Here is a 26,890-nt window from a genome sequence, read left to right on the forward strand (position 1 = left end):
TCCGTCTCTGTGGGTTTCTGGACCTTCACTGTTGCCCGGGCTGCTGTTTTTGGTTCCTCTGATTGGCAGGCCTGGGAACCACAGAATGCCTGAGGGTGTGAGGAGCCAGGGCTCTGCCTCCTGCGGCCTTGGGGCGGGGGGACCAGCAGGTTAAGGCAGAATGTAGTGAACCCAGGGTATGAGAGTCCAGAATTCTTTCCCAGGTTCAGTGTTTTATAATAAGTTAGGAACATTTCACAGCAACAATTTCAGTGAACTTCTCTCCAGCTAACCCAGTGCGCTGGGCAGCAATTAGGCGGGTGATAAAGCTCTGAGAGTTGATGTGATAAGATCACGGGGTAGTAAATGGAGGAGTCCGGATTTGAACCCGGTTCTTTGTGCTTTCTCCTTCACCCTTGAACAGCCGAAAAACTCAAGGCAGAGAAATCAGGTGGGGATGTTCAAGCATCTGTGCTGGCTGGCTGGTGCTGAGACTGGTAAGCTCCTCCTCTCCGGACTCCTCAGGAGCTGCTTGTTAAACACTTTTATTTAAATATAGTAAATAGACACTTCCAGTTAAATGTGGCAGGTTTAAACATGTGAGTTTGTTTCCTCTTAAAATCTAAAATGATAGTAAAGAAATTAAAAGTGATGTAAACTTACAAAGACAAAGAAAATAGGGAGACAGCAGTAGACCAAAGAATCTGACAACATGCTAAAAGATGGAAAGTGGGTAGAGGCTCATTTACTCTCTTAGAGAATCAGAAGTTGAAATTAAGCGTTCCCCTCTTGGAGGGGCCGAGAGGCAGCCCGATTGCCCCCAGGAGCCCTGGAGAGGTTCAGGAATTCCACCAGCATGGTGGAAGGCAAGGTTTGGGGCAGACAGTAGGGACTGATTCAAGGTCTCTATGAGAAGCAGCTAGGTTGCCCCTCCCCCGCAGGACCCACCTGACCCCTTGCAGCCAAGCAGCTACCCCGCTGGTGTGAGGGTGAGGGACTGGACCAAAAATGGGGTTAAGTGAAAATCTACACGTGCTGCTGGGGGAGGGCGGTAGTCCTCCAGTGACGGGGCAGGCTTGCCTTCCAAGAGCCCTCAGAGAAGCCCACCCTTCCGGCAGGCTCTGCGCATGCCCACAAAGGTTTGAGCTGCTAGGACTCCTTTGTTTGTCTAAATATCGTGCTCTGTTATTATTTTTTAACTCTGTTAGGAACTTGGTGCACCTGTCACTTTGTGCCGTCCCTGAGCATTGGCCACCTTCCTGTTTCCTCCACTGCTTTACCCCTCACCCTCCAGAATATCTTTTCTTGTTGTTGTTGTTGTTTTTTAATAGTGAAAAGATACAAGGAAATATTTATAAAATGAAGAGAAACAACACCCTCCCCCCCCATTTAAGAAATGGATACTGTTTCCTTTGAAGTCCCTGCTGTGCCCCTCCCTGGTAGAGGAAACACTGTGCTGTCTTAAACATCCCCTTGCTTTGCTTTGTGATTTTATTACATATGTTTGTACTGGTTTTGCATGTTTTTCAACTTTATATAAATGGAGCCATACCATGTTTGTTCTTCTGTGATTTGCTTTTTCCTTCAATATTATGTTTCTAAGATTTATCCAAATTAATGTGTGTGGCTGTAGAGCATTCCTTTTCCTTGCTGTATAGTGATCCGTTGAATATACCACTATTTCTTTTTCTCTCTTGTCCCTCCGATCATTTTATCTACCCCTGTGTATGATCTCCTAAGATCTATACTTGGCCCTTGCTCTTCCATATAAATTTTAGAATCAGCTTGTCAAGTTCCACCAACAAAAATCACCATAGTGAATGGAACCCAACTGAATCTATAGATCAGTTCGGGGAAAATCAACATCAACATGAAATTGAATTTTCCAGTTCGTGAACATGGTGTATCTCTCCATTTAATGTTTTCAATAAAGTTATATACTTTTTCTCATAAAAAAAATATCCGGTAGCATTACCCTTCCATTCTAAATCCTCCAGTGGTTTCTCATTAAAATATGCGCCCCTTCCTGTGAGCTGCAAGGCCCTATGGGGTTCCTCTCTCTGTTCCTGCTCTGACCTGGCCCCTGGCCATTCTCCTTCTCACTGGCTTTGCTTCAGCACCTCTCCTTAGTCTCCTGTGGTTCTGTCAATGCTCCAAGCTGTCTTCCTCCTCAGAGCTAGTTCAGTTGGTTCCTCTGCCTGTGACACTCCTCCAAGATTTCCAGAGCTCCTTCCTCACTTATTAAGGTTTCTGCTCAAAAGTCACATTATCAGAGAGGCCTTCTGGGGGAGACCACCTTGTATGAGCGAGCAAGGACCTCCATCCTCTGTTCCCTTGCCCCTCTTACTGTCTTCACAGCAGTAATCACCACGTGACCAATTACATATGTATGTGTTTTGTGTCTGTCTCTTTTTGGTAGAATTTAAGCACCTTGAAATGTTGTCAAGCATTTACTTATATCATACATTCCAGGCACTCCTTAAAGAACTTTACAAATATTAACTCATTGAATACTCATAACAACCCATGACATAGGTAATATTGTTCCCATTTTTATAGACTAGGAAATTGCAGCCCAGAGAGGTTAAGTAACTTACATAAGATGTCACAGCTCGTATGTGATGGAGCTTGAACTCAAACCCAGGTGGTCTGCATCCCTCACCACTACTAAGTTGTGCTGTCTTTTGAAAGCAGGGACTTTGTTTTGTCCACTGTTGAGCTGGTACCTAGGATGTGGCCTGGCTCAGTATTAAATGAATAAATAAACTTTGATCATATTACTTCGAGGTGGTAGTACAGAATCTCTCCTGTGTTCAGAAACCAGTGGAAATATAGAAAGATAAAAATCAGAAAGTTTGTTTCTGTTCAATCACCGTATACTATTTATTTTGAGAATACACTTAACTTTTTTTGTGTGTGCTTTCTGGATTTTTTTTAATCTGCCTGCATGATGCCATTTTCTATTAGAACACTGTTATTGTAAACTCAGCAGTAAATACTAAATATTCAATACTTGACTGCTTTTTTATGGTCATGTACTGAGTTGAGCAAATTAATCAAAAGAAAGCTTGTCTCTAAAAGTTCCTCTTTTTAATTTCACTGTGGGAAATAGTCAATAAAAAGATGTTTGATGAGGAAGATTAGCTTTATCAAAGTGAGCAAGCTTATCTTGATCATCACAAGTGCCAGACACTGTGCTGTGCTGTGAGTACACAGATCCGTAAGGTACTCCTACATCTATGGAGTTCAAAGTCTGAGGAACTGTGATAGACTAGTAAGTAAGTACAAAGATTATTAGCAGGGGACAGCAGGAACATAGAGTTATGTGTTTGGAGAACTAGGCAAAGACAGAGAGGTGACAAGGAAGGCTCGATGGAGGAGAGGAAGTTAGGTGTCTTAAGAGGCTAGCGAGTATTCGCAAGGCTGACTCAGGTCTGGGGGTGAGGTCGGGGGTGGGTATTGGTGATGATGGTGGGTTACAGGCTTTCCAGACAGAAAAAAAAGCATGAATAATAGAAACTTCCCATGTTGTAAATCTTTGTTCAATTTGGTCTTTCACGGGGAAAAAGTTCTGTTAATTTGTGAGAATCCAATTTCTTATTAGCGCTATAAATAGCTTTAAGACTATTGAAGGTCAGAACTGCATATGTATAAAAATTGCTGACAGGAAATGATGTTATCATGTTATAGGCAGTTGAAAATGCATTTCCTTTTAATTATGAAAATGTGAGATTAACGTTTTATTTTTGACTTCTTCCTCTGAGAATTGACATTTTGTTACAGTTTTAGAAAGCAACCAAATCTCTACAAACACTGGTTAAATTTTTGCTGAATTTCAGATTTGTTTCCGTCTCAGATACATTTTTGTAATAAGATTATTCTCAACATTTGTTTATAATATATCTTTAAAATGTATCCAGTTATTTTATTTGTGGGTACAAGTTGGCATAGATATTTTGTGGTATTCTATACATCTTGGGCAAGACGTCTAGGTTTTTCTTTACAAAACTTTCACAGAATAATGTCTTAGGTTTTATGATCTTGAAAATTCCTTTTATCGGTATCATGCTTTCTGGTGTACAAAGCCTGTCACTTTATCACTTTACCTACATTATATTAATTGATCCTAGTAGTAGTTCTGTGGGTTAGACAAAGGGTAGCTACTTTAAGAATTCCATGTACAAATTCCTGCTTCTCTTTTTACTGGCTCTTCAAATGCATTGTACTCAGATTGCTGTTGAGAACATGTAATTCCAAAGAAGGTGTCAGGGGTCCGTGAAGATCATTGATCAAATGGCACAGTGAGAGCAACGTCGATGGCCAGTGAGTCATGTGACCAGAGTTTCGATCAGTCTTGGCCCTTTCATCACCCGGACGTGGACACTGGACATCTCACTAGATTTTTTGGGTGTCAGTTAATCACACCTGAAGATGATTTGGAAGGGAAGAGACTAAATCATCTCCATGGTCTCTCCTAGTTCAGAGTTCTGAGACTTGATGTGAACTTGAAAGTAAATGAAGCAGAATAAACACAACCATTAGAGGAATCGGTTAGAAGATTTCGGTGAAGCATGGAGGTTTTAAGACCTTGTGACACCTGTGAAGTGCATTTGGACATGTTATCCTAGGCATTCTGCAAATAGGCAGCATCTCCTCAGATGGAATGTACCAAAAGCTGGTTTCATGTTGGCCGTGGCACCATTTGATATATGTGACCTGAAATTTACTTGGTAAGGCAGTTGCATCATTTAAGTGATCTGCTTCTAATAGGAATTTTTTATTTCCCTAATTATACTACACAAAAATTTTCTGCTAACAACGTTAAAGAGAATTAAAATAATTATTTTCAGATATTGTAAATTAATGGAAATACAGTTGACACTAGGAAGAAAAACTGGCTTTTTTGTTTTGGGTTTTTTTTTTTTTTTTTTTTTGCTAAAGAGTATTTTTTTTTCAACCATCTGCCTATGAAATGTGGAGTGAAAAATAAATTTATAGAAGTCATTTTTAGAAAGCAAGAGTGGTATTAAATGTTGATATTATAGAGCATATATTTATTTTCTTATGAAATCTCTCTTATGTGAAGGTATCTGTATCCCATGAGAATTGTTGGGAATTCATTGTTTTTTTGTGCACTGATCCATAAGGTAGATAATTGACAGGAGGTTAGAGCTAAGATTTATTGCCACTGATGGTACATTTTCTAGGAAAATGCAGAACTTTCTTTTATATCATTTTAGATCAAAGGCAAATTTTATTACCAGCTCCTCAGAAAATCACTGGTTCCTTTTCTGAAAATCTGTGATCCTATTTGGAAAAACTCTTAATTTCTTCTCATTATCAGAATCGCCACCAATTCCCACTCTTTGAACAATTCCTGTGTAAACTCCACTGCACACAAACCCTGCCCAAGAACCCCTGCTCCTGGAAGCAGAAAATATTATAACAAGGGGCCCACACTCACATTATTTCTTAAAAACTAGTCTTTTATCCAATACAAAGATCACTATGTGAGAAAACTATGGACTCTCCGACCATCCATTCCTATAGATTGCACACCTATCAGAAGAAAAAGTCCATAAACCCAAAGCTCAAATTATTTTTCTTTCTCGGAGTTGAATTACTAGGTAGTTGTATTAATTCTGTTTCCTTTCTTCAAGTAGAATAGAAAGAGGATAATGTAGTTGGCTAATTCTTTGAATAAGTATCTTATTAATTTGTGTATCCTTGGTACCTAGTAGGTGTCAATAATGCTTTGTTGAATAAACAAAGAGCCCCCTAGGCTTCCAACCAAAGAGCAAATACACAGGATGTTTACTGCAGAATAATCCACGAGATACTAATGGCAAAAGGATCATCTCTTCTCTCCGTAAACATATTCAAGAGTCATTAAGAGTTCAGAGTGAACTAAAGTCTTTCAAACCTCAGTATACTTAGTGCTGACATCTCAAACTAATTTATGGATGTGACTTTTGTAGTATGTCATAGAGATAATTTGTCTACAGTCGTTTCATAAGCATCACTGAATAGCTTTCCTGTAATAAAAGTCCATCATCATTATATTGAATATCACTTAAATACAGAATGTAAGTTGTACTCTCTTGTAGAATGCATTTAAATACCTTGATTAAACCCTACTAACTCAATTTCAAATGACATTTCATGCCCTTAGTCCCTTAGTTTTTTCCCCCCCTTCACCTGGTGATTCTCTTTCCTTGGCTTCTCACCATATTCATTGATTCTATTTTTCTACTAGTTTACAGAAAAATTAGGATATTTATATGAGTTTTCATTAACTACCATTACGTAACCGTTTTAAATTGTGCTATAGTGAGGCTAATTTAGATATACTGAGTTTCTCATTGTTGAATTGCATTTTAATACTATCTTTTCTTCCAACATAATTCTTCACTAACATGTTTCCTTCTCAGCATATTTTGGATTCCAGCTACTGTAGTCCAGCTGAAATCTTTCACGAAGGGGTGGGGTTTAGCTCCATTTTAGCTGAGCTGGTTAAGTACCCCTGAACTACAGTAACTGTGGTTTCACTGGAGGAAGACGATAGATGGGCAGAATGCTGGAATTAGCTCAGTTTCTCAAGGTCAGAGGCTAAATGCCTGGTGCTGGCCGAGCTGTATCAGCATCACCTGGGAAATTCTCAGACCCCACCCAGACCTACTGACTGAGAAACCCTGGAGGTGGGGCTCACAATCTGTGACTTCACAAGACATCCAGGGGACTCTGAGTCACGCTTAAGCCTTCCCTCGTGGTAGAGAATTCTCTGGGGGCTAAAACAACGAAGAACACCACCCCATCTCGGGGAACTACAGGTGATAACAACCCAAACCTCAATTAACTTAAACTGAAACGCAGTGAATATATGTCCATGCCACTCTCTCTCTTTGTCACATCTCACCCCTCCCCCTCCCCATATCCTCAAGTCCATTCTCTAGTAGGTCTGTGTCTTTATTCCCGTCTTGCCACTAGGTGCTTCATGACCTTTTTTTTTTTTTTTTTTCCTTAGATTCCATATATATGTGTTAGCATACTGTATTTGTTTTTCTCTTTCTGACTTACTTCACTCTGTATGACAGACTCTAACTCCATCCACCTCACTACAAATAACTCCATTTCGTTTCTTTTTATGGCTGAGTAATATTCCATTGTTTATATGTGCCACATTTTCTTTATCCATTCGTCCGATGATGGACACTTAGGTTGCTTCCATGTCCTGGCTATTGTAAATAGAGCTGCAATGAACGTTTTGGTACATGACTCTTTTTGAATTATGGTTTTCTCAGGGTATATGCAAGAGGGAAGAGATATGGGAACATATGTATATAGTATAATTGATTCACTTTGTTATAAAGCAGAAACTAACACACCATTGTAAAGCAATTATACTCCAATAAAGATGTTTAAAAAAAACAAAAAAAGCTGAAACGCAACAGTATGCATGGGTTTCAAGAGAGACAAACTTGAGCTTGCATCCCAATGAACGGATCCCTAACAGAGTCCTCTGGGGCAACGCATCTGAGCCTCAGGTCCTCATCTGAAGAATAATGCTGTCCTTGCTGGGCTTATGTGAGGATCAGATATGATATGGGAAAAACAAGATCCAGAAATACTTTTACTTTGTCGCTAATGGGGCTTAAGTGTCTGGCTTTCACTTGTACAAGTCCCTTATAAATAATATTAAGTTTTGAAGTTGGTATAATTTTTTTTAAGGAGGACTTCAAATTGTATTAGCTTCAAGCCCCACAGTATCCCAATGCACTCCTGGCATAGGACAATGCTTGGCAGTTATTTGGGTATTGAATCTATTCACTATTTCTGCCACTTTTTGTCATTTATTGATATATTTGAGTCCTGAATTTTATTCTCGAATGACTTATCAGCATAGCACATAAGCCAGGTGACGGGTGCATGGTACACATTTCTGGATGACAATGAGGCTGAAATGTATTTAGGAAACAAAACTTCAGTGCTGAGGGATGTGATCGCTCACAGAGCAGGAGTTCGCTTGCTCATCAGATCAGGCGAGGATCCCAGCCTCTCTTTACGTTTATCTAATGCATGGCAAGCAAAGCGTATGGAGAGCTGAATTTTTTTTAAGATAAAACCCTTTTTAAATCAATGGGAAGTTGCTTAAGATTCAAATGACAGTTCTCTGAAAGTCAGCATGTATTCTTTGCCTTCTGTTTGACAATGATTATAGTAATTGAACAGAATATAGTCTTCTACATTCAAGTGTATGCATGTAGACACTTCAGGTTATATTTCCAAAGTAGCATGTATAGACCTAGCCAGGTGTCTTTTCTTAATACCGATGATGTCGTGCAAGAAAGTACTTTTGCTCGTTGGCTTGAAAATATACCCCGCAACATTAACGAAAGTATCCTTCAGCAACACCAATTATTGCATTTCTATACGACTTCAATTAATTTCATTCCAGAATATAGAGTTATCTGAGCAGAGGTTTTTTTTTTTTTTTTTTTTTTTTTGGTTTAATGATAGGAGTGCTAGCAGTTTCAGTATTTGTCAAGTGCTGACTGGATCTTTTTGGTTGAAGAGTTGGTTAGGAAAATTACTGTCAAGCTCACTCACCACCATAGTAACCGAATTTTAATACCTTCTGGGGGTACAGACATTTATATAATCTAACTCTATGGCACTGAGGTACAGTGTATGTAGTGTATTTATGATTGAACAGAAAGTTTCAAACAGCAGCCTGTGAAATTGGATTTTAGATGTAATGTACCATAAATAAGTGCTATAAAGATTGCCTTTAATGCTATAAATCAGATTTTATTGGTTTCAGCTATCTCATTCTGGTTATTGTATTACCCACAAAATCAAAGGAAATCAAAGAGCTGGAATATTTTTTATTTTAATATCCCATATTCTACAGTAATGGCACATGCACCCTTCCAGCTTCCTTTTTTGGGTAGGTTGGACAAAATTGACAGGTGGCAGGGCCCCGGCAACATATCAGGGGCAGGATCAGTATAAACAACCAAACTTTGGGGACTTGAAACCTTTTCAAATTTCCTGTCTGTGAAATATACAAGGTAGGTGAATTGGCAGATCTCTTTGCTTTCTGAGATGCTGGCTGTCATGTTTTCATGCAAGGCTGACACCTGGAGAGGTTGGCAGGTGAGGTGAGCTTTGCACCTTCTGCAAAGCGGATGGAATTTGGTCATGATGCTTTCCACTGAGGATAGAGGGTATCCATGCATGACCTATCTGAGTTATTTAAAGTGCCAAAAACTATTGCTATAAAATAAAGTTGTGTCCTCAAACAATCTCTCAGTGTTCAGTTTAGAATCAACACCCTTCTCCTCCAACACACACGCACACGCATGCACACACACGCACGCACGCACACACACACTTTACAATGCTTTTTCTTCAGTATGCTTTTAGTCAAGAAAATCAACATATTTGGCATTAAAAATTGCTTAGGAAAGCATACACGTGGGCGTGCCGATCTGCCCAGCTCTCGCGTGCGCCATGTCTGGTCCTTCCAGCATCACTGCTATGAAGAAAGTGGTTCAACAGATCCGGCTGGAGGCCGGGCTCAACCCTGTGAAGGTTTCCCAGGCAGCTGCAGGTTTGAAACAATTCTGTCTGCAGAATGCTCAACATGACCCACTGCTGACTGGAGTATCTTCAAATCCCTTCAGACCCCAGAAAGTCTGTTCCTTTTTGTAGTAAAATGAATCTTTGCAAGGTTTTCTAAACCACTTTTCATAAACCGGTGAATATTCAAAGGAAAGCTGAATTTGAAGTCAGTACAAAAGCCTGTCTCTATAACACATGCCATACTGTACAAACTTGTACTTTTGTCAGTCCTTAACATCTACCTCTCTGAATATTCATGAATTTCTGTTTCACAAGGGTGATTGTTTTATATACACTGGCAGCACCGTACAATAAAATACTTAGTATAAAAAAAAAAAAAAACCAAGAAAAGCATACACATGAACTGGGAGAGCCCAGGAGGCTACAGTAATCTAAATTTGAACTAGTTAGGGGTAGAACAGTTTTCAAGCTATTAAAAATGCAGTTGTGCTTGGTTTTTGTGGAGTTTTCCTCTGTGTTTACTTGTACAAATACTCTGAGTTTCAGGCACTCTGAGAAGCCTACCTAGGCATTGTGGGGATGGGGATGACCTTTATTTTTCAAGGTTGAAGCCATAGGACCTGAAGAAAGCAAGAGGGGTAGCAGGGGTTTCTTGAAACAGAGGCTACCAGAGAGGTACATCTTCATGATGCTTCACTTTTTATTTTTACTGCAGCGTTACACCAGATATGTTCTCCTTAGTTCCTCCACCTGAAAAACAGCCATCCATAGCAATCAGAGAAGGTACCAAAATGTTGTGCTTTGTCTTGATTACAAAGAAATCTAATTCCCACAAATGCTTAAGTAATCTCGAACTTACTGGAGATAAAAGCCATATAGAACGTTAACACTGCTAATATTATGCCAGCCCAAGTTCAGCAATTTTTTTTTTTTCCAAAATAGGAAATCTCCTTGATGCCACCTTCCCTTGCCGCGAACTAAGCTGGAAGAGCTAAGGGGATTATGCTGATCAGGGCTTGACATTTATGACGGCCAGTTCACTGATGAAAGTACAGCCCAGGAGCTCAGCCCTAGACCTGGGAGGAAGCTGGATCCCAGAGTGTGCTTTGGCACTTGTTTTAGGCTGCACTCAATTTTCTGGGAGCCCCGTGGGCTGCCCGCATAGAACAAGGAAGTGTCCCTGTCTGGAAGGGTATGTGCAGCTGCAAAGAGAAGCAAAGGGGCTTTTTTTCTCTAAGCACTTATGCCACTAGTTCCACGTTCTTAATGGAACATAAAGGAACTTCTTTCTCGCTCTCTCTTTTCAAGGCTGGCCTTCTCCAAGAAGCTTTCATCAATGAAAACCCTCTCTAGTTTCAGTCCAAACAAATGATTCTAACCAGCATTTACCTTTTCTGTTCCTCTCTATGTGACTCTCTTTAGGCAAACGCTAAAAATATAATTTTATATTTTGGTTTATTTGGTTTGCTTCACCCTGTCTCCTGTCCTAGCTTAATCAGCCTAAGATCACCAGAAATGACCTTTTATTCAGCAAAGTCAGTGGTAAGTCAAAGGTCTATTGCACCATTGCTATGAGGGAGACTGCATGCCAGGGGAACTGTGGGGCATCTCACCAAATAAAGGAAAAGACAGAGGTTATTATAGGATTTTTTTAAATAAATTTATTTATTTTGGGCTGCATTGGGTCTTTGTTGCTGTGCACGGGCTTTCTCTAGTTGCAGTGAGCGGGGGCTACTCTTCGTTGTGGTGCGCGGGCTTCTCACTGCGGTGGCCTCTCCGCTGCAGAGCATGGGCTCCAGGCGCGTGGGCTTCAGTAGTTGTGGCTCGCGGGCTCTAGAGCACAGGCTCAGTAGTTGTGGCGCAGGGGCCCAGCTGCTCTGCGGCATGTCAGATCTTTCCGGACCAGGACTCGAACCCATGTCCCCTGCATTGGCAGGCAGATTCTTAACCACTGTGCCATCAGGGAAGCCCAGGATTTTGAAGGATAATGGAGTTTAGGTTAAATTTAAATAAAGCAGTGTTTGGATAGGCTCAGAGAAAAGCAGGGCTGTGTGCAAAGGGTTTAACATCAACTCTGGACTGTGAAGTGGATCTAAGGTCCTGTTTCCTTGGAAACTACAAAGTTAAGATAAATATGGAATACTGTATCCAGAAGCCCCTTATTAGAAGCTCTGCACTTGGGTTGGAAATTGAGGCTGCCTCTGTATCAGAGTGGCTTAGATCCTCTAGGCAAGCGTGGGATGTTTCATTTTTACTGATATAATTTCTAACAAAGTTTTTGATAGTTAATGATTTTAGAAACCAAAGCATCTTAGTAAAAAAGCAGTAGTCACCCGAAGAGGTGATTGTTATGATACTTTACAGCTGCAACATGGGAGAAGTGTTGTTTCCTGTTAACTTTTAGCTGGATTTGTCTGAGTCTATTTTTGCAGATGTTTAATGGTCAGGTACTTTTTTAAAAAACTTTCTTAGTCTAATCTTTATTTTCTTACTTCCAATATCAGCTAGGAAAACTTAGCTTGCAAAGAACAAAATGCTCAACATAAATGGGGTTAAATAATTTAAAAAATGTATAGGCTGACAATATAAAAACTGAGGAATGGAAAGGGCTTCAGGCAAGGTTTGATCAAGCATCTTTTAAAAATCACTAAATATCTTATTTCTCTCTCTTCCCATGGGTCTCTATATTGTCTGCCTTGCCCACATCTTAAATCTATAGCTCTTTTGGAACTTGAAATGAATAAATGTTGGCCTTCATATTCTATCTTTCATGACTCTTTCATATTTTATACTTTTTTTAGTCCTGCTTTCTTAATAAGTATTATCTCTATATTTTAGTTCACTGATTTTGTCTTCATCTAGGTCTTATATATCTGTTAATCTGTCTTTTGGATTTTATATTTCAATTATTTTACTCCTGGAAGTTCCAGGTGGTAATTTTTCAAATCTCCCTGGCTTTGTGATAGTGCTCATAATTTTAAGATATTTTTAATTTCTCTTTTTATGTCCTCAATAATTTAAAATATACTAAATTTTTATTCTATATCTTGTAGTCCTATTATCCGAAATCTATTTTCAGACATCCGTTTCTATATATCTGTTGACTTTTACATGATGAATTTTGGGGGGTTTATTTGGTAATTTTGGGTGGTGAACTTATTTTTCTTAGGAGTTTATTTGTTGGAATCTCATGCCTCCCGGGTTAAGCATTACGGTGGAGGTGGGAGGCATGAATCTTAGGAGAATTACTGGCAAGAATATTGTATGTTAAATTTTCAGGTTGTAGGTTCCTGTATCATGGTGTAGGAAAGATGCATACTCCAGATCTATGTGAGAGCACATTTGTGAGTATATATTCTCGGGGGAAACTTTTACAAACCCTGTATAAACTTTCATTCACCAGTATATCACCCTGTGCTGCTGGGATGTGTGTGTGTGTGTGTGTGTGTATTTTTTTTTTACAGGGGGTGAGGACATATATATATTTAATCCACCATTTTTCCGAGGGTTAGGCCTTAAACTTTACATATGGTCCTAGTTGCAGCTCTCTGACTTTTTGCAGACCTAAGCCACCATCTCCTGTCCCCACATGGGCTGTAAAATGCAAGCTTCTTGGTTATAGAAAGTGGCAACTAACCTCTGCCCCTTGCCCAGTCTACCCTTCCTGCTCTGGTCTTCAGTTCCCACTTTATTTTTCATTTGGATTTTCATTTCTCACCTATGCAGCCTACATACTGCTGGGGAGGGTGACTCCACTCTCATCAACTGGCCTGGCTGAGAGATTTCCCTTACTTTCTTTTGGGCTCAGCCATGCACTTAGAAGGATGTTTGTTGTATTTTATTTGGCATTTCTAAGTGTTCTGTAGCAAGTGGTCTAGGTTACCTAGTCAACCATATTACCAGAAGGGCTGGCCCTGACCTGCCTGGGGCTTAATTTAAGGCTAGCTTCTCAGATGCCACACAGGGGGCTCTAGCAGCTTCTAGGGGCAGGGATTGGTTGCCAGTCTTGTTCATATGTTCAATAAACACAGCGAGTGCCTCTCTGAGTATCTTTCAGAAGACCTAGGAGGTTTCCTCACCCCCCCCCCCAAATCACACACACACACACACACCCCAAACCTCTCATAAATATTTTCTTGTGTCTCATTTCTTGTCTCTCATTGGCTCATGTTTTGTTAACCGTTTTGAACCAAACACTGTTGTCAAGAATTGGAAGATACTAAATAACTTAAGCCGATCAGAGTCCGCCTTGGTTGCTAAGAGTGGGATCACCTTCCCCAGTAGCATATAGATTGTGTGGTTGAGGGATAAGTATACAGTGAAAATTGGAGCTCTGTTACAAAGAAAGCAAGGCTGAGATGGACAATCCAAAATAGCTGATGTCACACATTTGCCCCTTGTGTTATACACATTTTAATTTAGTTCAATTCAACAAACATTTATTTAGTGCTCTTTGTTCCATGACAGGAAACAGCCCGGGGCTTGTGGAGATCACATAATTATCATTTTTTTAAATCGGAAAGACTACACCTCCGCTAAGTATTTATCTTAGGTCAAATTTTGTTAGGTACCCGAAAAACAGAAGAGTTGGCTTTTTTTGTGATGTGTTATTATTGGTGAAATATTTTTTTTTGACTGTTGAAATAGATCAAATATAAAAAGAATGTAATACATAGACATACATGCATAATGTATATGGATATATGTATACACCCACACACATATATACATATATATACAGCTTAAAGAATAATAAGGAAATAAAAAACTGTGTACCATCACCTAGCTTGGAATAAAGACGCAGACATAGAGAATGGACTTGAGGACACGGAGAGGGGGAAGGGGAAGCTGGGACGAAGTGAGAGAGTAGCATTGGCATATATACACTACCAAATGTAAAATAGGTAGCTAGTGGGAAGCAGCTGTATCGCACAGGGAGATCAGCTCGGTGCTGTGTGACCACCTAGAGGGGTGGGATAGGGAGGGTGGGAGGGAGATGCAAGAAGGAGGGGATATGGGGATATATGTATACGTATAGCTGATTCACTTTGTTATACAGCAGAAACTAACACAACATTGTAAAGCAATTATACTCCAATAAAGATGTTAAAAAAAAACTACAATAGGCAAAAATAATAATAATAATAATATAGTATCAGTTTCTTAGAAGCCCTCTGTACTTATCACATCTCAGAACTCATACTTCTTTTAGAGGTAACACTGCTGATTTTTGTATTTATTAATACCATTGGGTTTCTTTACACCTCCACACATATATTTTTTTAGTTTTGCTTGGTTTTGGATTTTATATAAATGGTATAATACAGTATTTTTCTAATTTGCTTTTATTTGGTCAGTATTGCTTTTAATATTCACCCATGCTGGTGTAGGCAGCTGCTGTATTATTTATTTATGCAAACATATACTATTGAATGACTATAACACAATTTTTGGTTTTCTGTTGTTAATTTATGTTAGGTTGTTTCCAGTTTGGTCTATCAAACAATGGGTCTGTGGACATTTTCGAACCAGTATTTTGGTGCATGTGTACAGAAGGTTCTTTGGGTCTATATTAAGGAATAGAATTGCTGGTTTTAAGGCATGCACATGTCCAGCTTCACAAGGTATAACAAATCATTTACTGAAATGACTATACCTTCCCAGCAGTACTGTATGAAAGTTTCATACAATATAGTGATTCACAATTTTTGAAAGTTAGACTCCATTTATAGTTATTATAAAATCTTGGCCTATATCCTGTTTTGTTCAATATCTTTGTAGCTTATTTTATACGTAAAAATTTGTACCTCTTTATCCCCTACCCCTGTATTGCACCTCCCCCCTTTCCCTCCTCACTGGTAACCACTAGGTTGTTCTCTATATCTGTAAGTCTGCTTCTCTTTTGTTATATTCACTAGTTTGTTTTATATTTTAGATTTCACATATAAGTGATATCATACAGTATTTGTCTTTCTCTGTCTGACATTCCACTAAGCATGATGCCCTCCAAGTCCATCCATGTTGTTGCAAATGGCAAAATTTCATTCTTTTCTATTGCTGAGGAGTATTCCATTGTGTATGTGTGTGTGTGTATACTTTAATTATTATTCAGCAATGTATTTAAAATTTTCCATCATGATTTCTTCTTTGATCCATGTGTTTTTCAGAAGCATGTGTTTTATTTCCAAATACAGTTCTTGTTCTAGACATCTTTTTGTTTTTGAGTTTTAACTTAATTTATGTTATAGAATATGATCTATATGATACCAACTTTTGAAATATATTGAGATGTATTTTATGGCCTCTTTTTTTTAAAGAATTTTTTTAAATTAATTATTTAAAAAATTTATTCTTGGCTGCGTTGGGTCTTGTTGCTGCATGCAGGCTTTTCTCTAGTTGCGGCGAGCGGGGACTACTCTTCGTTGCGGTGCGCAGGCTTCTCATTGTGGTGGCTTCTCTTGTTGCGGAGCACGGGCTCTAGGCGCACGGGCTTCAGTAGTTGTGGCTCACGGGCTCAGTGGTTGTGGCTTGCAGGCTCTAGAGCACAGGCTCAGCAGTTGTGGCGCACAGGCTTAGTTGCTCCACGGCATGTGGGATCCTCCCGGACCAGGGCTTGAACCCGTGTCCCCTGCATTGGCAGGTGGATTCTTAACCACTGTGCCACCAGGGATGTCCCATTTTATGGCCTCTTATATGGACGATTTTCAAAAATAGCTTATGTGTTCTTAAAAGGATGGTATATTCTGAAGTTGTTTGGCGCAGTGTTCTATATTATATATGTCCTTTTAAATCAAGTTTATGCTGAAGTTGTTTGGTGCAGTGTTCTATATTATATATGTCCATTTAAATCAAGTTTATGCTGTCCAAACCTTCATCTCCTTAACAGTATTTTTTGTTTACTGGAGCTAACAATTTATGAGAGATGGTATTAAAGGATTCCAATATTTTGTGAATTTTTCAATTTCTCCTTATGTACCTGTAAATTTTCAATGTATGTAATTCAAGATACATTAGTATGTTTCACATAAGTCTAAAATTGTTATAACTGACTGGTAAGTTAAACTTTTCATCATTAGGAAGAGACATTATTTATCTCTGCTCATACTTTTTTCACCTTAAAATCTATTCTCTTTGTGATATTTTCAGTTACTGTTTGACATAACTAATCCTTTTGCATCCTCAGCTGTTAGAATGTGTGTGTGTGTGTGTGTGTGTGTGTGTGTGTGTGTATTTATATAATGATCGTGTGTATACCTACTCTAGTAATCTTAAAAAAATACTGGCTAGGTTATTTCTTCGGAATTTTATTTTACCTTTTCTTGTTCAATTTATGTCTTGATTTATTTAACATTTTTCCCTAATATCTTGCTTCCTTTTGAATTTTATCTCTGTAGTTATTTTTGATGTTTACTCTCTGTGCTTTTTTTTTAGTGGCTACTGTAGATATTTTAACATGCTTAATTAGCACAGTTTAAAATTAATAATAACCTTACTCTCATCTCAAATGGTACAAAAACCTTTGAATGTCTTAGGTTTCATCACCACCCTCTCAACTTACATACTGTTCTTTTCCACTTATTATTTCTATATTTTTTAATCTTCACAAATAAACTGTTTTGTATATCAATGTTTGTCTTTATCATATATTTACTAATATCTTTGCTCAGAATCCTATCTTGCATGTTAGACCTTCCATCTGGACTAATTTTCTTCCTTCCTGAAACATATCCATTAGAGTTTCAGTTAGGGATAGCATGTATATGATGAATACTTACAGGTTTTACTTTTCTAAAATGCTCTTGTCTTTGTTCTTGAAGGTTAGTTGTACTGGGTGTGAAATTCTAGAGTGAAGGTTGTTTTGTCTCAATGTATTGCATTATATATTCTGGTATCTATTGCTGTGCTGAGAAGTCAGTCATCAGTATAATTGTTCCTTTATAAATGATATTCTTTTTTTCCTCTGCTTCCTTTAAATATCTGGTCTTTATTTTTATTGTTATATAATTTTACTTTCAGTATGTCTAGGTGTGAATCTCTTTTTATTTAGTCTGCTTGGAAATCATTGAGCTTTTTGGATATGAGCTCAGTATCTTCCAAAAATTGTTGAGAGTATTAGTTATTATTTTTTTGAATAATTCCTTATCCCAATTTTATTCATTAGGTCCCTCTGAAACTCCATTTAGATGTACTCCAAACCTTCTCAGCCTATCTTCTCTATATCTTTTCAACATTTTTCTACTTTTAATAATTTTCTCTCTGGTTTGATTACTTCAGATTTATCTTTAAGTTTATTCATTCTCTCTCTTCAGCTGTGTTGAATTTGCTAATTTATCTTACTGAGTTTTAAATTTCATTTAAAAAATTTAATTCATTGGATTCTTTTAAACATTGATTTGTTTTTTAAAATATCTTGTTTTCCATGCTTCTGAATCTTTTATTTCTTAGATCATATTAAACATAATTCTTTTATATTAAGAATATTATGTGTTCAGTATCTGAGAAATTTGTAGATGATTCTGCCATCTCTCATTCTTGGTGTGCTTTTTCTTGTGTGTGGTGATCTTTTTTTTATTGTGATTGCCTTGTTTTTCTTAGAATTATCTGTGAGAACTATTAGAGCTCCAACTTGATGTTGAATTCCTCTAGAGAAGCTGTCCAAGCTTACTACCAATCTGGATGCATATTTAATTATTTTCTATGCTTGTCGTTTTTCAATACATACAGAAAGCATAAATGTGGGTCACAAACTCCATAGTGTCCATAAGGATTGACTTGTGATGACGAATTCTCAGGGAGACTTATTTTTTCTCATACTGAGTGTCAAGTTATGGCAGGCACTGTCTTTTAAGTTCCCTTACTCTCCTTTCCTGGGATGAGGATTGTTTATTATTTACTCTTCCACTTTGGAATCTCAGCTTTATTTAGAACTCTATTAAATTTTTTCTTCGCAGACCTTGACTCTTATCTCTTACCTGCTATGCCCTGACAATCCATCCAAAAAGAGAGTCAAGGTCACAAGATTTGGCCAATACCCTCAAGACAATCGAGGCTTTGATGCTGCCTTACCTCTCCGGGGTCTGGCTTTTACTTCATTTTGGGGATTCAGTTCATCTGGGGTTCCTTTTTTCCTCAAGACTTCCAAGGAGGGAGACGCAAGAGGGAGGAGATATGGGGATATATGTATATGTATAGCTGATTCACTTTGTTATAAAGCAGAAACTAACACAACATTGTAAAGCAATTATACTCCAACAAAGATGTTAAAAAAAAAAAAAAGCTATGCTTTAAAAATGATTTTTTTCATTCCTTTTGGGAGCTTTCAAAGGTAAACAGAAAATTCAGCCTGCCATACTTTTAGAAATGGGAAGTCTTCTCTAAATGGGTTTTTTTTTTTTATTAATAGTGCCCATTAGAATAAGGGATATGAATGACATTCATGTTATTGAGTTTTACATTTTTTAGAAATGCAGCTCACCATTATAATTAGAAATCAGTGGTTTTTAGTACTCTTAAATGTAAATTCAAGGCGGAAACATTCTAAATGTGAGAGTGCAAATGCATGTGAGATAGAGCTTGTTGCTAATTTCCTCTGAGGAAATAAAGGTCTACAGAATTGGGCTGTAATCAAAGGAGCTGTGAGGTGGAGGCAATATGTCAGGCAGCCTCCTTTAGTTTCAAGGGCAGGGTCAGGCGTATACAAAACAGCTGATCTTTTCTCGAACATTTCTTCAGAGTGCTTTTATTCTCGCATAGATTATGGACCTTTCCTCTCCTTTGTGCCTGGGTGTCATCTTTTAATTCCTCTCTATTTGTAAATATAACGGTTTAGCAGCCCATGGCCCTATTTAGATCAAAGGGCATAGCAATAATAAATGTTTTTATCATGAAATAACAGCTATGAATGCTGTAAATTTCACTCTCAAAGACTGATAACATAAGACACTGACTTTGTCCAACAGTCTTAAAATTTAATGAGGTAAACAAGAAAGTTCTAAGAGTAAACAATGTTGTTTATTTGGAAAAAGAAATAGCTGCTTATGCCATTTTTCTTTTTCTCTGCATCAACCCTTACTACCAGTAATTCTATTGGGAGATGTTGTCATCATTAAGGACTGGTTCTCAGCTCCAGTCTATAACATCTTACAGTTATCTACTGATATCCCAGACATGTTGCAAAATTCCTAAAATGCAGTTAACATCAGTATTCTTGGGTTGTTCGTCATATTTCTTAAACATCAACTCAAGGTTTTTTTCTAGATATATCCAGATAATATTGCAAATTTCTCAAAAAGGCAATTAATTTTAATTCACATTGGTAGAGATGTTATATATTTCTTAAGCATTTCTTGCAATGATAGGATGTCAGAATCACTACTCTGGGGACTCCTGAAAATCTCCTTGAAAGAAAACCGAGGGACTCTGCACACCAAAGCAGAGTGGAAAGGGCTGCCATTTGACAAATTCAGTGGAGCTGTATCTGAAAATCCATGCAAGTTAGGGCTCGGGTTTATTGAGACAGGAGTGAGGGACTGTCGCATTGACTGAACCTAACAGAGAGTTCTTTTCTTTCTAGAATATCAACTGGTGGACAGTTGTGTCTTTGGGGCCCCAGAACATTAGCTAATAAATAAAACTTGATTTCTGAACTTCAGAACTCTGCTTGTTTCCTGCAATTAAATCTTTTAGAATACCTTTGCAAAGCAGTTCCAAAGCACCAGCCCTTGGAAGCACGGGGAATTTAGGTGATCATTAAGGGCTGAAATGTATGATATCGGTGAGAGAAGATGGGCTCCCTCGTTTTGCCATTTACTCACTGCCCGGTGAGCTCTGAGAATGGAACATAACATAAACAGGAGTCCTGCCCTTAGCAGCTTCCATACTGAAAGCGAATCACTGTTTTGCAGTGGCAATACCATTTCGTTTTATTGTTAGTGTTGGTGGTGGAACTATGATAGTTCAGGCTGTACACTCCACTCAGGATTAAGGAAAACATTGCCTCTGTCCATATGGTGCATTGTCTGAATACACCAGGCAAGACATCAGTAGATGTAAAAATCTGGGAATACGTGAAGGAGATGTGCGTGTTTATGGCGAAATCAGCCAGGTCATTTGTTTGTTGTTTCTCCTCTCACTGTGCTGGGAACCACACTTTAATCAGCTGTAACCACACTTCTAATTCTTTTCTTACTCCTCCATCTTGCTTTCCTGTCACTCTTCGAACACAGGAAGCTACAAAGTTGGCAGTATGCCTCCTCTCTGCAGTGAGTCAAAATATGGAGGAGTGGATTTTGGTACCATTCCATGGATCAGTCAGCATGGGTGTGCGCATTGGCGGGGACCAGTGTTTCTCAGACGTCCAGAGAGAAAGGCAGGAATATAAAGTGAAGGCATGTGTACAAACAGGGAAAGCAGAAATGAAGAGCAACTGCAGAAAGCAAAATAAATCTCAGCTTGGTTCTGGAGCAAACAGCAAACAGTTCTGTTTGCTAAAGAATAAAACTTTTAGTCTCAAAGGACTGAATTAACGACCAGAATCTTCGTTGAGCACTTACCGAGTGAATCTAGGATGTTCCAATAGCATTTGAGAGTGAAGACTCTAGAAAAAAACTTTAAAGTGGAAGAAAATTTTGAAGCCCATTAGTCTGTTACTTCAAATCAAGATACTGGGCTGCTCCAAGAAAGGGCTGGTGTTAAAATTCTGACCCTGTGGCATCTAGTTTTCCATGCTTCCAAACACCTCTGCTGACCTGTGACCCCAAATGTACGTGTAAATGTGGAGGTGGGTCCTATTCGTGGCAAGTGATGAAGGGAGGGTATCCTTGGATTCTGCATTTCCACCTTAAGACTTGCTTCATCTATCATTATTAAAATGCACGGCAAATGGTATGGAGAAGAAAAGTCAATAAGAAAAGGCTTGAAACAGAATGACTTGTTTTGTGTCACCAATACTAATTAAGAGTTTATAAGGCTAGAGATCTGGGCTCCTTTGAAAATCCACCTTCACCCAACAAATTAAGCGTCACTTTTTATATCCTAAGGGAAGAGAGTCTCTGAAGACTTGGTCTTATCCATTCATTCATTTATTCATTCATGTATTTATTAAACAATATGCATGTGTGTCTTTGCCACAGAAAAGGTCTTCAAAGACTTCCTTATTGCCAAAGCTATTGGACATGACTCTATATTGACTTTACCACAGTGGGGCATTGACACTGTTTTCTGCCTTTTCTATGAAAATCTTTACACATTTTGCAAGTCCCTAAGCCTCCGGGACCTCACACTCTCTTTGTCTCACGTGCAGGTCTCTGAAGTGTCTCCTCATCACCTTCAGGGGCACCTGCTCCCCAGCTCACCCCTTAAATGATAGTTTTTCCCCAAAGATTCCCAGCTACTGGGTCTCTCTTTTAACAAGAGTTCTTCATGGGAAATCTCATCTACTTTCAAGGATAATTTCAGCTCCTATAAAATTAGGAGTCACATAGTTTAATCTTAATCCCTGACACTTCTCTGAGCTTCAAGCTCATATATCTCAAGGTCTAAAGAGTACCTCAAGCCACTCACTTCCTGCCTCTCACCCAGCACAATGTCCTTCCCATTCTGCCTTTTCAATATTTCTTGCGTAGCCTTACTCTCAGCCCTAATACAGGCTCCCATGGCCTTTCACCAAGATGATTACAATTGCCTCCCAGCTGGGCTCTTTGTTTTCCATCTTCCACAATTAAAAGCCAGCCCCTATTATTAATTTCCCAGTTTAAAGCATAGATATGAGCCTGTTTCCCTTAGGGTTGAACTCTTTCAATGTCTATCTTTCTCAAAAATGATAAGGTTAAAAAAAATCCTTGGTTACCTGGATACTGCCCACATCTCTGGTGTTAATGGCCTGCTGTCCCCAGCCTGGGCCTTGAAGTTTGCAGGGCAAACTGCATAGTGTTCGATGCCCTCTTGCCTCTGTTCACGCTGCTGCCCATGCCTGGAACTCCCTCCCCTCCCCGCTAATTCTTGACTTAATTCCTCTTTCTTTTCAGGGCTCAGCTCTGGCATAGTCTTCTCCCAGCGGTCCTCTTGACTATACCACCGGGATTACGTACCCATCTGCTGTGTTCCCTTTGGCATCTTGGTCATACTCTATGTAACCTCTAGTTGCCTTGTGCATAAATGTTATGCTGATGCATGCATGTCCTGACTAGACTCTAAGTTTCTCAAGGGGAGGACATTCTATCTCTGGAGGAGGCTCGGTGCCTAGCACAGAGTAGGTGGACAATAAATGTGTCTTGACCTGACTGCCAGACTCCTTGCTCTAGGCTAGAAATACGGAGATACACATGATATTGGCTCTGCCTCAGAGAGCCCGCATCAGACAATACCTAGCAAATCCCCACACACACACAATAAGATATGAGATGCACATGGGATGTGGAAACCGCCAACTTAGCCTGTTGTGGGGGAGAGTAGAGGGAAGGATCCAAAAATACTCCTCAAATGAGGCAAACCTTTAACTCTTTTCTTCACTTATCCTCTTCTGCACTTTTACTTCTTCAGTTAAGGAAACACAATCCCTTAAAAACCTGACTGAGAGGCAGAGGACTACTTCATCGATGGACTGATGAAATCCAAAGCTTTCCCTGCGAGCTGTTCCTTTCATCTGGCTTCCGCAAGTGTTGAAGCCAAGAAGAAAGTACACTTGTGTTTGCCAGGGACTTGCAAAATGTGTTCCTGACTGGCAAAACACAAAAATCTTTAAAAAGTGAGGAAATTGTACAGCAAGCGCTGCCATCTGAGAGTAGCAAACAGGCTCACGTTTGTGCAGAAATTGGTAGAAAGGCACTTATTGCATAGTTAGTACGTGGCAGATAAGAGAACTCCATGGCGCTATTGCCAAATGTCACTTTTAGATACGCGCTCTACACCTAGTGACTTTGGATGAAGTTGCGTACACAGAACTGAGGGGAGAATTTGACTCCAAGTGTGCAATTTGGCCATGGCTGCAGCTCTGAATATTGAGAAAACAGCAGCATGCAATTGGAGGTAGGGTCTTGGGCACATCAGCTGGATTTCTCATCCTATCTCTTGAGCCCCCTTGTGCCTGGAACACAATGTGAGCCATTTTATTTACATTTGGTGCTTTGCAACGCCAGAATCACAGCATCCCAGACCTGAAGGGAAGCTCAGCATATTTTTCTGAGAGTCCCTATTGCTAGAAACTCAGGATGGAGTTGACACAAATCTAATGAAATGAAAGAGCTCTCTTACCCTCTCCTGAATCCCAGAAAGCAGTGGCATTTGGAAAATTGTGTTCTAAACTAGTTGACAAGGGCAGGAGTTTGATAGAAGCTGGCTATGAATTTATATATATTTGAAGATTTCTGCCCTCCTTCCTCTCTGCTGTTTGAAGATAAATTGTATTCAGCTTTAGGGAGCTTAGTTTAAATAGCATGCATGTACACCGGAGGATTCTCTTAAAAAAAGAAGAAAAAAGGAGAGGTTTTAGAGCCATATTGGTTATGGACACTAAAATAAAATAAGAAATAAAATAATGAATGAAATTGCATTTTTTGGTTGCCTCCTAAAAACTAGAAGAAGAAAAAGAGTTTGGCAAGTTATGATTATGTACTCAAAATATGCCAGTGCTTAATGAATTCAGAGGTTATTATTACAACTACTGTAGCCTTACATAACTTTGTGTCAATTTGCACTTTATTAATAGGAGAGGGGCCCGGCTGGGACTGCCTTTATGTCAGATATGAAAAATATTTACCTTACCAGATTGGTATGATAAACAATATCAGAGGCATGGAGAAGTGGTCTCTATAAGAAGCGTATATCAAACACCTGATATTCTGTGTTTTCCATTGTGTGGGTACAGAAATATTTCTTGCCAGAAGGATGATAGAATTGAGAAATTATAGCACACATTTGTGGAACAAGTACAGATAAACTTTGGGGTCTTGGACAAGTTCTTTCATCTCTCTTATCCTCAGTTCCTTCATCTGGAAAATGGGGATAATTACCTCAAAAGCTTATTCTGTCAATTTACTAGGATAACATCATGCCTGCGATGTTGTGAATAGTTCATACTATTAGTTTGTATTTCTATTAAGGCAGGAAAATTAAAGTATTAAATCAAAGCAGGTAATAGATGGTGATTAAGAGCAAGACTTAGAAGTTACATGATCACTGGCTCAAATATTTATTGAATACGCACCAGATGTCAGGCATTTGCTAGATGCTGAATGTTTGACGGTGAGTGAAAATGTGAGTCCCCTGCTCTTATGGAGTAAATAGCTTCTGGAAAGAAGCAGAATAAACAAGTAAAGAAACAGTAATGCAGTCTCCCTTCCTTCCAAAATGGTAGTGCTTTCTTGGAGAGCCTCTTTTATTTTTTCAAAGGCTGGGTTAAAAATCCCATCTTTGTTTAGTTTCTGTATGGTGTTTCCATGGTGACTGAGAAGGGTGCCTTGTAGTGGGTAAACAGAGACCCTCCTGTGGTTTATAAGACACTTAGGGCGGTTGGGGGAAAGAAGGTTGGCTGCAGCACACTTATCTCCTGGGTGATAGGTCTTACGACTTATGAAGGGAACACCTAGTTGTGTGGTATCAGTGAGCTAACACTTGTAGCTTATTTATTCCTTAGTGTGACCAACCACCCGGATTTTCTCAGGACTGAGAGAATTCCAGTACTTGGGACTATCAGTGTCAACCCCAGGAAAGTCTCAGGCAAACAAGAACAAGTTGCTCACACTACTTATATTATCCACTTGTCTATCTTCAGACCCAGAATTATAATTTCACGTTGTGAAAAGTTTTATGAAGAAAGAGAATAGGATGCTGTCGGAGTGAATTATAGAAGGAACCTTGTAGAGATTGGGTGGAAACGTTTACCCTGAGACCTCAAACATGAGAAGAACATTAATTGTAGCTCCTACCTTTGTTTCTTATTAACTGTTCAATCTTAGGCAAGGTATATAACCCTCTTTACTATAGTTTCTTCATCTGCAATAAGTGGATAATCACCATACCTAATCATACTTCTTATACCTAATCATATCATACATCATAGGATACTTTTGAGAATTAAATAAAATAATGCTTGTGAATCACTTAAAAGATTCCCTGGCCATTGATTTTTAATTCATTACCTTTTAGTAATATACATGTAAAATTATTGAGGCTTGTTTTTTGGCCTAACATATGGCATATCCTGGAGAATGTTCCATGTGCGCTTGAGAAGAATATGTATTCTTCTGGTGTTGAGTAGAGTGTTTAAAAAATGTCTGCTAGGTCTATAGGTTTATAGTGTTATTCAGGATTTGCATTTCCTTGAGATCATCTACCAGTTGTTTTATCCATTATTGAAAATGAGTTATAGAAATTTCCACCTATTATTGTTGCATTGTCTATTTCTCTCTTCAATTCTGTCAGTTTTTGGTACATGTATTTTGGGACTCTGTTGTTAGGTGCATGTATGTTTATAATGACCATATCTTTTTGATGGATTTACCCTTTTATCATTATAAAATGTTCTTATTTGTTTCTAGTAACAATTTTTGTTTTAAGGTCTATTTTGTCTAATATTAGTATAACCACTGAAGTTCTCTTTTACTGTTTGCATGATATACCTTTTATACTTCCAACCTATTTGTGTCTTTAAAAGTGTGTCTTTTGCAGACAGCATATAATGGGATCTTTTTTTTTTCTTATCTATTCTGCCAGTCTCTTTCTCTTAATTGGAATGTTCAATTCACTTATGTTAAATAAAATTACTGATAAGATATGATTTACATCTGCCATTTTGCTATTTGTTTTCTATATGTCTAATGTCTTCAATGTTTTTCTCATTACAACCTTCTTTTGTATTACACAGATATTTTCTAGTGTATTACTTTAATTCCTTTGTTATTTCTCTTATTATATTTTCTTTGAGTGATTGTCTTAGTGATTTCCCTGGGGATTATAATTAACACTTTAATATATAATAATCTACTTTGGATTTATACCAATATAATATCAATATTATACAAATCTTTTTTCCTATAGCTCCATTTCTTCACCCTGCTTTGTGCTATTATTTTTATAGAAATGATATCCTTATCCATTTTGTGCCCATCAACACATATTTACAAGTATTACTTTACACAGTTGCCTTTTAAATCAAATAGGAGGAAAAATGAGTTACAAGCCAAAAAACCAAAAAGTTATACCATCTTTTGTATTTACCTATATAGGTACCTTTACTAGTGCTTTTTTATGTCTTTATGTGGATTCAAGTTACTATCTAGCATCTTTTTATTTCAGCCTGAAGGGCTTCCTTTATTATTTCTTGTAGGGC

General features: G+C 38.5%; 1 protein-coding gene and 1 pseudogene across 1 annotated transcript in view; both read left to right on the plus strand.

Moving 5' to 3' along the window:
* HS6ST3 (heparan sulfate 6-O-sulfotransferase 3) overlaps window positions 1-26,890 on the plus strand; it is a 663,851-nt gene that overhangs the window by 461,110 nt on the left and 175,851 nt on the right. The gene's annotated exons all lie outside the window — the stretch shown is intronic.
* On the plus strand, window positions 9,493-9,693 carry LOC137752207 (guanine nucleotide-binding protein G(I)/G(S)/G(O) subunit gamma-5 pseudogene; annotated as a pseudogene).

The sequence above is a fragment of the Eschrichtius robustus genome, chromosome 18 (assembly GCF_028021215.1).
Source record: "Eschrichtius robustus isolate mEscRob2 chromosome 18, mEscRob2.pri, whole genome shotgun sequence".
NCBI lineage: Eukaryota > Metazoa > Chordata > Mammalia > Artiodactyla > Eschrichtiidae > Eschrichtius > Eschrichtius robustus.